This window comes from Bubalus kerabau, chromosome 4, assembly GCF_029407905.1.
Source record: "Bubalus kerabau isolate K-KA32 ecotype Philippines breed swamp buffalo chromosome 4, PCC_UOA_SB_1v2, whole genome shotgun sequence".
NCBI lineage: Eukaryota > Metazoa > Chordata > Mammalia > Artiodactyla > Bovidae > Bubalus > Bubalus kerabau.
The window spans coordinates 70,569,687-70,581,936 of NC_073627.1; the positions used below are offsets into that span (position 1 = coordinate 70,569,687).

The 12,250-nt window shown below is 41.7% G+C and overlaps 1 protein-coding gene and 1 long non-coding RNA gene across 5 annotated transcripts in view; one reads left to right on the forward strand and one right to left on the reverse strand.

Annotated features, from left to right (window-relative positions):
• The window catches only part of GALNTL6 (polypeptide N-acetylgalactosaminyltransferase like 6), a 1,496,936-nt gene that overhangs the window by 1,204,528 nt on the left and 280,158 nt on the right, over positions 1 to 12,250 (forward strand). The window lies entirely within an intron of this gene.
• Positions 1 to 12,250, reverse strand: part of LOC129649805 (uncharacterized) — a 191,975-nt gene that overhangs the window by 107,014 nt on the left and 72,711 nt on the right. The window contains exon 5 of one of the 4 annotated variants that reach the window (XR_008713293.1): positions 1,644 to 1,729. The exons of the other annotated variants lie outside the window; for them this stretch is intronic. This is a non-coding gene — a long non-coding RNA (uncharacterized LOC129649805). The remainder of the gene's footprint in view (positions 1 to 1,643; positions 1,730 to 12,250) is intronic. 4 annotated transcript variants of the gene reach the window in all.

Here is a 12,250-nt window from a genome sequence, read left to right on the forward strand (position 1 = left end):
ATTTTGCTGACAAAGGTCTGTCTAGTCAAAGCTATGATTTTTCCAGTAGTCATGTATGGATGTGAAAGTTGGACCATAAAGAAAGCTGAATGCTAAAGAATAGATGCTTTTAAACTGTGGTGTTGGAGAAGACTCTTGAGAATCCCTTGGATTGCAAGGAGAAATCAGTCCTGAATATTCATTGGAAGGACTGATGCTGAAGCTGAAATTCCAATAGTTTGGACACCTGATGCGAAGAACTGACTCATTGGAAAAAACCCTGATGCTGGGAAAGATTGAAGGTGGGAGGAGAAGGGGACAACAGAGGATGAGATGGTTGGATAGCATCACCGACTGATGGACATGAGTTTGGACAAGTTCTGGGATTTGGGGATGGACAAGGAGACCTGGTATGCTGCAGTCCATGGGGTCTCAGAGAGTCAGACACGACTGAGGGACTGAACTGAACTGAAGAAAAGATAACTGTACATATAGACCAAACGACTGATAGAATAGTAGATGTGGCCAAACCAGTAAATTTTTCACTTATCTAAGTGAAAATAAACAATTTACTTTTATATTTGAATAGACAGTTGGTTATGGCACCATGTGCTAATAAGTTGCTTAGCCCTGTCTGACTCTGCAACCCCATGGACTGTAGCCTGCCAGACTTCTGTGTCCATGGGATTTTCCAGGCAAGAATACTGGGGTGCGTTGCCATTCCCTTCTCCAGGAGATCTTTCTCTCCAGGAATCAAACCTGTGTCTCTTAGGTCTCCTGCATTAACAGGCAGATTCTTTACCACAAAGGCCACCAGGGAAGCTTATGGCACCATGCTGCTGCTGCTGCTAAGTCACTTCAGTCGTGCGACCCCATAGACGGCAGTCCACCAGGCTCCGCCATCCCTGGGATTCTCCAGGCAAGAACACTGGAGTGGGTTGCCATTTCCTTCTCCAATGCATGAAAGTGAAAAATGAAAGTGAAGTCGTTCAGTCATGTCCGACCCTCAGTGACCCCATGGACTGCAGCCTGCCGATGATGTACCAAATAGTTTCCACAAATAAACTTCCTGCCATTTCCAAAGTAACCTGAGTAGAACTAATGATCAGGTTGTAATTACTAGTGTACAGAACAGTTTGGGGGCACTAAATTGTATCATCACACTAACCAGATTAAGAATTTTAACCTTACCATGGACAACTGTCTAGTTAGACAAACTCTGATTGGAGTTTGAAAAGATTTTTAGTGATTAATGGAAGGGATGAAGCAGTATTTTGCTAACTTTCTTCTATTTGTAATAAAATTCTTCAAAGCTTAGCTATAAGATCAGAGCAAAGGGAAAAGCTCATATAGTCACAGGAAGAAGCATTTTTGAAAACTCATATATATGTATTTCCAAAAGAAACTAAAATGGCCTGAAGGGTTAATTGAATCAAGCAACTGTGCACAATTAATTTCCAAAGAGGAAATTTCTTCAAAACCATGACATAGTCACCAGGCATGAGCTCTGTTTACCTAAGTGAACACTTGCCCAAGATAGTCTAGTGAAAACAACAAATACCAGTGGTCAGTGACGTGAAATGGGAATGAGAAAGCCTTCATGAAGACGAAAGGGATTACATCTTCTGGAAGGTTCTGTGAATTTCAGGATACTCTACGAATACCTGCTGGTGTTGTTCTTCTCCTAAATGATGTAGTTGTCTCAAGTGGGTCGCCTCACCTGGAATTTCTGATCCTTGCAATCCACCCTCTGAAAGAGAGCATCATCAAGCTAGTTGTCCAAACTTTGCATCATGCCTCATTTTCAAGGATTCGCAGACAATTTCCACCCCCACTCCATGGAGCACAAACATCTCTGATTACAACACAGGCTCAAGTTACTCTCTTTACCACATCACCCACCTTCTTGCCTAAATTTTCCCCGAGAACTTCTAAACCATCAGTTCAATTCAGTTCAGTCACTCAGTCATGTCCGACTCTTTGCGACCCCATGAACCATAGCATGCCAGGCCTCCCTGTCCATCACCAACTCCCAGAGTCGACCCAAACCCATGCCCATCGAGTCGGTGATGCCATCCAACCATTTCATCCTCTGTCATCCCCTTCTCCTCCAGCCTTCAATCTTTCCCAGCATCAGGGTCTTTTCAAATGAGTCAGCACTTCTTATCAGGTGGCCAAAGTATTGGAGTTTCAGCTTCAACATCAGTCCCTCCAATGAACACCCAGGACTGATCTCCTTTAGGATGGACTGGTTGGATCTCCTTTAAGTCCAGGGGACTCTCAAGAGTCATCTCCAACACCACAGTTCAAAAGCATCAATTCTTCGGTGCTTAGCTTTCTTTATAGTCCAACTCTCACATCCATACCTGACCACTGGAAAAACCATAGCCTTGACTAGACGGACCTTTGTTGGCAAAGTCATGTCTCTGCTTTTTAATATGCTATCTAGGTTGGTCATAACTTTCCTTCCAAGGAGCAAGCATCTTTTAATTTCATGGCTACAGTCACCATCTGCAGTGGTTTTGGAGCCCAGAAAAATAAGTCTGACATTGTGTCCACTGTTTCCCCATCTATTTGCCACAAAGTGATGGGACCAGATGCCATGATCTTAGTTTGCTGAATGTTGAGCTTTAAGCCAACTTTTTCACTCTCCTCTTTCACTTTCATCAAGAGGTTTTTTAGTTCTTCTTCACTTTCTGCCATAAGGGTGGTGTCATCTGCATATCTGAGGTGATTGATATTTCTCCCGGCAATCTTGATTCCAGCTTGTGCTTCATCCAGCCCAGCATTTCTCGTGATGTACTTTGCATATAAGTTTAATAAGCAGGGTGACAATATACAGTCTTGATGTACTCCTTTTCCTATTTGCAACCAGTCTGTTGTTCCATGTCCAGTTCTAACTGTTGCTTCCTGACCTGCATATAGGTTTCTCAAGAAGCAGGTCAGGTGGTCTGGTATTCCCATCTCTTTGAGAATTTTCCAGTTTGTTGTGATCCACACAGTCAAAGGCTTTGGCATAGTCAATAAAGCAGAAATAGATATTTTTGTGGAACTCTCTTGCTTTTTCCATGATCCAGCGGATGTTGGCAATTTGATCTCTGGTCCCTCTGCCTTTTCTAAAACCAGCTTGAACATCTGGAAGTTCATGGTTCACATATTGCTGAAGCCTGGCTTGGAGAATTATAAGCATTACTCTACTAGTGTGTGAGATGAGTGCAATTGTGCGGTAGTTTGAGCATTCTTTGGCATTGCCTTTCTTTGGGATTGGAATGAAAACTGACCTTTTCCAGTTCTATGACCACTGCTGAGGTTTCCAAATTTGCTGGCATAATGAGGGCTGCAATTAGCAGCAACATCTTCTAGGATTTGAAATAGCTCAACTGGAATTCCATCACCTCCACTAGCATTGTTCACAGTGATGCTTCCTAAGGCCCACTTGACTTCACATTCCAGGATGTCTGGCTCTAGATGAGTGATCACACCATTGTGATTATCTGGGTCATGAAGATCTTTTTTGTACAGTTCTTCTGTGTATTCTTGCCACCTCTTCTTAATATCTTCTGCTTCTGTTAGGTCCTTACCATTTCTGTCCTTTATTTAGCCCATCTTTGCATGAAATATTCCTTTTGTATCTTTCATTTTCTTGAAGAGATCTCTAGTCTTTCCCATTCTATTGTTTTCCTCTATTTCTTTGCATTGGTGCCTGAGGAAGGCTTTCTTAACTCTCTTTGCTATTCTTTGGAACTCTGCATTCAAATGGGTATATCTTTCCTTTTCTCTTTTCCTTTTTGCTTCCCTTCTTTTCACAGCTATTTGTAAGTCCTCCTCAGACAGCCATTTTGCTTTTTTGCATTTTTTTTCCATGGGGATGGTCTTGATTTCCGTCTTCTGTACAATGTCATGGACCTCCATCATTCATCCATAGTTAGAGGAATCTCCATCGTTCCTCCTCCATAGTTCATCAGGCACTCTGTCTATCAGATCTAGTTCCTTAAATCTATTTCTCACTTCCAGTGAATAGTCATAAGGGATTTGATTTAGGTCATACCTGAATGGCCTAGTGGTTTTCTCCACTTTCTTCAATTTCAGTCTGAATTTGGCAACACGGAGTTCATGATCTGAGCCACAGTCAGCTCCTGGTCTTGTTTTTGCTGACTGTATAGAGCTTCTCCATCTTTGACTGCAAAGAATATAATCAATCTGATTTCAGTGTCGACCTTCTGGTGATATTCATGTGTAGAGTCTTCTCTTGTGTTGCTGGAAGAGGGTGTTTGCTATGACCAGTGCATTCTCTTGGCAGAACACTATTAGCCTTTGCCCTGCTTCATTCCATACTCCAAGGCCAAATTTGCCTGTTACTCCAGGTGTTTCCTGACTTCCTACTTTTGCATTCCAGTCCCCTATAATGAAAAGGACATCTTTTTTGTGTGTGTTAGTTCTAGAAGGTCTTGTAGGTCTTCATAGAACCATTCAACTTCAGCTTCTTCAGCATTAGTGGTCAGGGCATAGACTTGGATTACTGTGATAATGAATGGTTTGCCTTGGAAACAAACAGATCATTCTGTTGTTTTTGAGATTGCATCCATGTACTGCATTTTGGACTCTTCTGTTGACTATGATGGCTACTCCATTTCTTCTAAGGGATTCTTGCCCACAATAGTAGATATAATCGTCATCTGTTAAATTCACCCATTCCAGTCCATCTTAGTTCACTGATTCCTAAAATGTCAATGTTCACTCTTATCATCTCCTATTTGACCATTTCTAGTTTGCCTTGATCCATGGACCTAACATTCCAGGTTTCTATGCAATACTGCTCTTACAGCATCGAACCCTGCTTGCATCACCAGTCCCATTCATAACTGGGTGTTGTTTTTGCTTTGGTGCCATCCCTTCATTCTTTCTGGAGTTATTTCTCCACTGATCTCCAGTAGCATATTGGGCACCTACTGACCTGGGGAGTTTATCTTTCAGTGTCCTATCTTTTTGCCTTTTCATACTGTTTATGGGGTTCTTGAGGCAAGAGTATGAAGTGTTTTGCCATTCTCTTCTCCAGTGGACCACATTCTGTCAGACCTCTCAACCATGACCCGGCTGTCTTGGGTGGCCCCACACGGTATGGCTTAGTTTCATTGAGTTAGACAAGGCTGTGGTCCATGTGATCAGATTGGCTAGTTGTCTGTGATTGTAGTGTCAGTCTGTCTGCCCTCTGATCCCCTCTCTCAGTGCCTACCGTGTCACTTGGGTTTCTCTTACCTTGGACCTGGGGTCTCTCTTCATGGCTGCTCCAGCAAAGCACAGCCGCTGCTCCTTACCTCAGAAGCAGGGCAGCTCCCCTCGGCCCCGCTCATGCACTTCTAAACCATAACACTTGCCAAAAACACTTGATGCTCACCTTGAGTAGCAGAAGTTTAATTCTAATAGTCCCTTAATATCAAATCCATCCAGGTTCCTATTTATAAGTAAGCCAGACAGAGGAAGACAAATATCATATGCTGCTGCTACTGCTGCTGCTAAGTCGCTTCAGTTGTGTCCAACTCTGTGCGACCCCATGGACGGCAGCTCACCAGGTTCCCCTGTCCCTGGGATTCTCCAGGCAAGAACACTGGAGTGGGTTGCCATATTCTTCTCCAAAGCATGAAAGTGAAAAGTGAAAGTGAAGTCACTCAGTCGTGTCCGACTCTTAGCGACCCCATGGACTGCAGCGTACCAGGCTCCTCCATCCATGCGCTATTGCTTATATGTGGAAGCTAAAAAAAAATTTTAATGACAGAAATGAACTATTATACATAAATAGACCTACAAGACATAGAAAAAAACTTATGGCTACCAAAGGCGAAAGGAGACAAATTAGGAGTTTGGGACTGACATATACACATTTTACTGTGTATAAAATAGATCAACAACAAAGGTCTACTGAATAGCATGGAGAACTAGACTCAATATTTCATACTAAGCTACAAGGGAAGAGACTCTAAAACAGAGTGGATATATGTATATGTATACCTGATTCACTTTGCTCTACACCTGAAACTAACACAACATCATGGATCAACTGTAATTCAATTAAAAACTACATTAACTTAAAAATAAGAAGAAAGCATGAAAAGAAAAAAAAAACCATTCCTCTAAATAGTGCTATATGTAATAAGATGGGGTTTAACAGTGCAGGCAATAGAGTCAAACAGCCAAAATGGCTCTGGCATTTTTTTAGTCTTCTCATCTGAAAAAATGAAGATAAAATATAACAATACGGTTTTTAGGGATTAAGTAAGAAAATATAGGTGCTTCCCTGCTGGAGTGGTCATGAAGAAACTGCCTGCCAACACAGGAGATGCAGAAGACTCAGGTTCAATCCCCAGGTGGGTAGATACCCTGGAAAAGGAAATGGCTACCCACTCCAGTATTCTTGCCTGGAGAAACTCATGGATAGAGGAGCCTGGCGGGCTACAGTCCATGGGGTCACAAAGAGTTGGAGATGACTTATCAACTGAACTACCTCCACCACCAAGAAAACCTAGAGGGCAAATGTGAGAAAGAGAAAGAAAGAAAATAGCGGAGCTCCTGTCACTAGTAGATAATCATCTCATGGTGCCTTAAAAATGGCAGCCACTCTTTAAAAAGACAAAACTCAGCAAAAAGGATAAAACTAGGAAATGCTCCTGGTGACGCTGTCACTAAATCTTCTGCATGGGCAGTTTAATCAGGACTGGTAATAAGAATACTTTAGTCCACTTTGAACCCTTCTCTGTGCCCTGCTCTATTTCTTTTGCAGTGTCGACTTCCACGGAAGACTGCTCTCCTCTGTGATCATTGGTACATTGTTTGTGTCTTTCACCAGGTACTTTCAATCATCATTTTCACTGAGGAATCAACATTATTTCTGGCTGTGATCTCAAAGTGGTCTTTAGACCACCAGCATTAGAAACACTTGGCATGTTTGTTAAAAAGATTCCAAGGCCCTTGCCAGATCCACTGTGTACAAATCACTACAGGAGGAGTTTAGAATCTCTGAGGGAATCAAACACACTAAAGATTGATCGTCAAATTTTATAGGCTAAGAAGATAGAAAAAATGGGTTCAACTGCTTTTGGAAAAAGAGTCACTTTTGATTTAAGTGGATTCAGAAAATTCAGCACCACTTACACAGAAATTTAGATTATTCCAAATGTAAATATCTGGGAAAGAAAGCTATGATAAACTTAGAGAGCATATTAAAAAACAGAGACATCACTTTGCCAACAAAGGTCTGTATAGTTAAAGCTATGATTTTTCCAGTAGTCATGTACAGATATGAGAGTTGGACCATAAAGAAGGCTGAGCATCAAAGAATTGATGCTTTTGAACTGTGGTGCTGGAGAAGACTCGAGAGTCCCTTGGACTGCAAGGAGATCAAACCAGTCAGTTCTAAAGGAAATCAACCCTGAATATTCACTGGAAGGACTGATGCTGAGGCTGAAGCCCTGATCCTTTGGCCACCTGATGTGAAGAGCTGACTCACTGGAAAGACCCTAATGCTGGGAAAGATTGAGGACAGGAAGAGAAGGGGGAGACAGAGGATGAGATGGTTACATAGCATCACTGACTCAATGGACATGAGGTTGAGCAAAGTCTGGGAGATAGTAAAGGACAGGGAAGCCTGGCATGCTGCAGTCCATGGGGTTGCTAGGAGTCAAGTAAACAACAAAAAATACCTAGGACTATAATTCTCTACCCTAGAACCTTTGAGACTCATCCATGTGTCTCTTTAAGGATGTGACCATTTGGCTTTGGGGTGATAAGAGGAGTTTTTAAAAATTGGCTAGAGATCTACTTCCTATAGATATGAAACTTTAGAAGTAAGAGCAAACACTCTCCAACTTTATATGGCTCAGGAGGCTGGGGATTTTTATAGGAGCACTGAGAAATTCAAGAAACTGTAGTTATTTCCCTGTAGTTTCATAGACCTTTCTCTATTCATACATCAAAACCACCAAGCGGATTACTGTAGTTTCATAGCATATCTTAAAACTAGGTAGCATAAGTCTTCCAACTTGGCTCTTCTTCAATACTGTGTTTTCTGCTCTCGAGTCTTTCTGTTTCTATATTAATTTTAGAAAGAGTTTACATATTCCTTGGAAGGCCAGGGAATGTCCCTTAAAGACATCCAAGTCAATCCCTGGAACTTGGGAATGTTATCATATATGGCAAAAGAGATTGTATGGATGTGATCAACTCAAGGATTGATGGGAGAAATCATGGTGGATTATCTAAGTGGGCCATAAATATAATAACAAGTATTTTTATGAAGGAGATGGAGGGACATTTGACTACAGAAGAGGAAGAGGTAATTTAGCTACGGGACAGAGCTTGGAGTGATGTGGGCACAAGCCAAGGAATATGGAGGCAAAAAGGAGCTACGCACAGCACCAAAAGGCCAAACCCTGGCTCCCCGGGAGGAAGCAGCAAGGCCAACAGCTTGACTTCAGTATGGTTAGATTCATCTCAGACTTCTGGCCTCTAGATCTATGAGATGATAGATTGTGTTATTTTAAGCCACTAAGTTTGTGACAGTTTGTTAGATTCATCTCAGAATTCTGGCCTGTTGAACTGTGAGATGATAAACTGTGTTATCATAAGCCCTTAAGTTCGGGGTAATTGGTTATAGCAGCAATAGGAACCTAATGCATCATCGATTTTTTAAAGATTCTTGTTTTGATTGCAATTGTGTTAATTTTACATTTCAATCAGGGAATAATTGATTCTTTTTATTTTAAAGGTTATACTCCATTTATAAAACAGTGGCTATGTTGCCTGTGTTGTCAACATATCTTTGCAGCTTATTTTATACATAATAGTTGGTACCACTTACACCTCTACTCCTATACAGCTTCCTTCTCCCCACTGGTTATCAGGTAGTTTGTTCTCACTGTGAGTCTGCTTCTTTTTGTTATATTCACTAGTTTTCTGTACTTTTATATTCCATATATAAATTAAATCATTCAGTATTTGTCCTTCTGTGTCTGGCTCATTTCACTCAGTATAATGCCCTCCAGGTCCATCCATGTTGCCCCAAATGAGAAGATTTCATTCTTTTATATGGCTGAGTACTAGTCCATTGTATATATGTACCACATATGCTTTATCCATTCATCTATCAGTGGACACTTAGGTTACTTCCATATCTTGGCCACTGTAAATGCTGCTGCTATGAATATTGGGGTACATATATCATTTTGAATTAGTATTTTTAAGCAATGGTAAGTTTTCCAGTTCTTCAATGAAGCACCTCCACTTACTTAAGTCCTCATTGGTTCTGAGCAATGTCCCATAGTTTTCAGTGTGTGTCATACACAACTGTCACGAAATGTATTGCTAACTCTGATTGTTTTGATGCTATTGTAAACAGAATTTCATTATCTTATTTCCTAATAAAAATAAAAGAGATTTTTCAGTTGACCTCAGATACTGAAATCCCAGGTCTTCTCTTTTAATGAAGCTCAATAAGACATAAAGTGAAGATTAAAAGGCTGCAAAGAATTTCCTCACCTAGATAACTAGAAATTCACACATAATTCTAGTTTTCTGGAAATTCTACATTTATTTGATCACCTCTTTAAATCTACAGAAAGGCCTGGCGTGCTGCGATTCATGGGGTCGCAAAGAGTCGGACACGACTGAGCGACTGATCTGATCTTCAATCTTTTATGTCAGTCTCTAATTCGGAGCTTATTGAGACAGAAACTGAACAGCATATCAGCAGTTCTGAGCACAGGTCTGTAAGAGAGGCTGGAAGGCTGATGTAGAAGGTCCAATTCAGAAGATGGTTACGTTTCAAGAGTGCTGCCAGGGACTTGAGACATTTAAGAGGAGACGGCTTCTTAGCAATAAGGCACTCTCTACTGATCACCACTAATTTGTAACTGTCAATTACCCTGCCTCCTGCGCTCTGTCCTGGAAAACGCTTGTGACATTTTTTGTCCACTTCATTCATAACAAGCATTTCAAAAAGTCAGCATGTCTCATCTCTGTACTTTCTCCTCTAAAACCATAAAAATAGGTCAGCACTCTCTTCTTTCTCATTAAGCACACACTTTCCTTCAATTTCCAAAGTTGGAGGATGGCTTTTCTTCTTCCTTTTGTATTGTTCTCTTTCTGATGACAACTTAATGAATAAACTAATGTGAAGGCTAATCTTCGCCCAGGAAAATTGGAGAAAGTGTACTTGCCTCAAATGTTGAGCCCTGTGAAAACAGTTTTTATGTTTCCCTTTTTCTTTTAGGATGCTAGGAGGATGGAGAATGGAGGGAGGAGGGAGGAGACAGATGCTACAGATGATGCAGGCGCATCTCAGACGTCTATGCCCAAGGCATGAGGCCTTTTCCTCCTCTCTTATGCACACCTGTTGAACTGATAACACCTGTCCTATGAAAAAGACAGGAAGTAGAGGTTTGGCGGTACTTAATTCCATGACAGACTCAAAATGACACATCTAAGATGTCACAAGAGTTTTTCTAGCAGAGTTTCAGAGGTACTGGGTCATAAACCAATGGAATCAGTTCCCCAGATACTCACCTGACCTATTCCCAGTCCCACTGTCAGTCCTTACCCGACTCTCTCTATGAGGCTGAGTCATCCTTTTCTCATATATGGCCATTATCATGGGTTAATGTTTATGCAAACATATGTGCACGCAAGGATTTGCCCCATGAATATTTCTCATGAGAGATGACAAAACTAAAAAAAAAATCTTTTTAAAACTTGCTATCTATTAAAAAGGCAAGTTGAGTCAAAAAATAAGGGTAGAATTAAGAGAGGGCTATGATCAAGTAAATAGGCATCTACAGGTGTGCCATTATACCTTTATGTTAAATGCTGGGCTTTATTAGGGACCAGAGGACCACAGAGGTGGGGAAGGGTTATGGGTCAACTCACCAACATTATCACATTAATTAATATTACAAAGCTAATACAGATGTGAGAGTTGGACCATAAAGAAGGTTGAGCACTTAAGAATTGATTCTTTCAAATTGTGGTGCTAGAAAAGACTTTTGGGAATGATTCCCTTGGATAGCAAGGAGATCAAACCAATCAATGCTAAAGGAAATCAACCCTGAATATTCATTGGAAGGACTGATTGAAGCTGAAGCTCCAATCCTTTGGCCATCTGATGCAAAAAGCTGACTCATTGGAAAAGACTCTAATCCTGGTAAAGATTGAAGGCAAAAGGAGAAGATGGCAGCAGAGGATGAGATGATTAGACAGCATCACTGACTCAGTTGACTCAATGAACATGAATCTGAGCAAACTCCAGAGATAGTAGAGGACAGGGGAGCCTGGCGTGCTGCAGTCCATGGGGTCACAAAGTGTCAGACACAACTTAGCAACTGTTCACCAACAACAAATATGTGGCTTTCCAGTTGGCTCAGTGGTAAGGAATACACCTACCAATGCAGGAGACACAGGTTTGATCCCTGGGTCAGAAAGATCCCCTGGAGAAGGAATGGCAACCCACCTCGGTCTTCTTGCCCAGGAATTCGCATGGACAGAGGAGCCTGGCAGGCTCCAGTCCGCAGAGCAGAACACAACTCAGCACACAGACAGATCGTCTAGAAAGTTTTTGTAAAATCATGCTGATAGGGATGTCACATTTGTTTCCCTTTCTTCTCAGCTGTTATTCAGATCTGGTTTTAATTTTTATTTAGTTTTCTTTTAGCTTTAATAGTCTGAATGAAGAGGCTAAGATCCAGACCCTGCTAGAAAGTCAGATTTGCTCCTTCTTCCAAACTTCAACATCACAGATCTGCCTTCATTAAAAACCCTCTTAATTGTTTCCCCTATCATTTGGTGGAGGACTGGCAGACTGCATCAGCTGCTAGCTTGCTTGTACAGTGAGGGGCTGCTCTTCTGTTGCCATGAAGGTGGACAGGCAGAGCTCCCCACCTCCTGGGCTTTGAGTTCAGCCACTCTTGTCTCATGTTCTGAACTGCCCACCAATCTCATCACTGATGGAAACAAACATTATTTTTCTCCATTCAGTGTTCCCAAGTTTCCCCTCACCTGTCTGCCTGATAATAAATGGCATACTCTTTGAAGCTATGACTGTTGATCAGTGGCTGTCCTGGGGGGACAAAGCTGTTGTGCAGGAAGAAATCACGCATCCTCTGGTATGAATGGCACTGGAGCTCCAGGAGGCACAGCCCAAGGAGTGGATGCATGCTTAGAGCCCAAACGTCTCAGTGGCCACGTCGAGCAGACCAGCTGGGCCTCTTTCAAACACAGGGGGACATCA